Below are 1085 nucleotides of genomic sequence, written 5' to 3' on the forward strand. Positions count from 1 at the left end.
TTATAAAACTATATCTTTGTCTCAGTGTATTCTTTTATTTCTTCCATTTTCCATTTCTCTCTATTATTTTCTTATCCCTTGCAACTCTACCAAAGGGACCTGGTTTTTTGCAGGGAACACTGGCCACGTTCCCGGCACTTTTCATGTGCTTGTTTTTTCTTTTGTGAAGTATCTGTTCAAATCTTTTAAAAGTTGGTTTATTGTCTTATTATTGAGATGTAAGATAGAAGTCCTTTATCAGGTATATGGTTTGAAAATTTTTCTCCTAGTTTGTGGGTTGTATTTTTATTTCTTTAAGAATGTCCTTTAAACAGCAGAAGTTATTAATTTTGATGAAGTTTAATATCAACTTTTTCTCTTATGTTCATGCTTTTTGGATTCTATCTAAAAAATTTGACCCAACCCAAGGTTGCAAAAATTTTTTCTTAACTTTTTCTAGAAGTTTTGTAGGTTAGCTCTTATGTTTAGGCCTATGATGATTCATATCAAGTTAACATTTGTATATGGTGTGAGGTAAGGATTAAGATTTGTGTATGTGTTTGTTTTGGCATGTGTTCCAGCGGCATTTGTAGAAAAGGCTATCCTTTTCCCATTGAATTACTTTGGCATCTTTGTTAAAAACTCAATAAACCATCTTTGCATAGTTCTATTTGTGAGCTCTCTACTATGTTCTGTTGATCAAGATGCCTATCCTTATGTCTTAATTACCTTAGCTTTATCTTAAATTTTGAAATAAGGTAATATAAGTCCTCCAACTTGGTTGTTTTACTAAAAATTGTTTTGGCTCTTCTAGATCTTTGCATTTCCATATGAATTTTAGAGTCAGTGTGTCAATTTCTATTTAAAGAAAACCTGCTGGGATTTTAATTATGATTGTGTTGAATCTAGATCAGGTTGGGGAGAATCGATATCTTAAATTGAGTGTCCCAATTCATGGGCATAGTATCTTTCTCCATTTTTAAGTGATCTTTAATTTCTCTAAAAAGATTTTAGAGTTTTTAGGTGTGCAAGTCTTGCACATAGTTTGTTAAATTTATCTCTATGTATTTCATATGTTTTGATGCTATTGTAAATAGTATTTAAAA

The sequence above is a fragment of the Propithecus coquereli genome, unplaced genomic scaffold, assembly GCF_000956105.1.
Source record: "Propithecus coquereli isolate 6110/MARCELLA unplaced genomic scaffold, Pcoq_1.0 Scaffold222, whole genome shotgun sequence".
Lineage (NCBI taxonomy): Eukaryota > Metazoa > Chordata > Mammalia > Primates > Indriidae > Propithecus > Propithecus coquereli.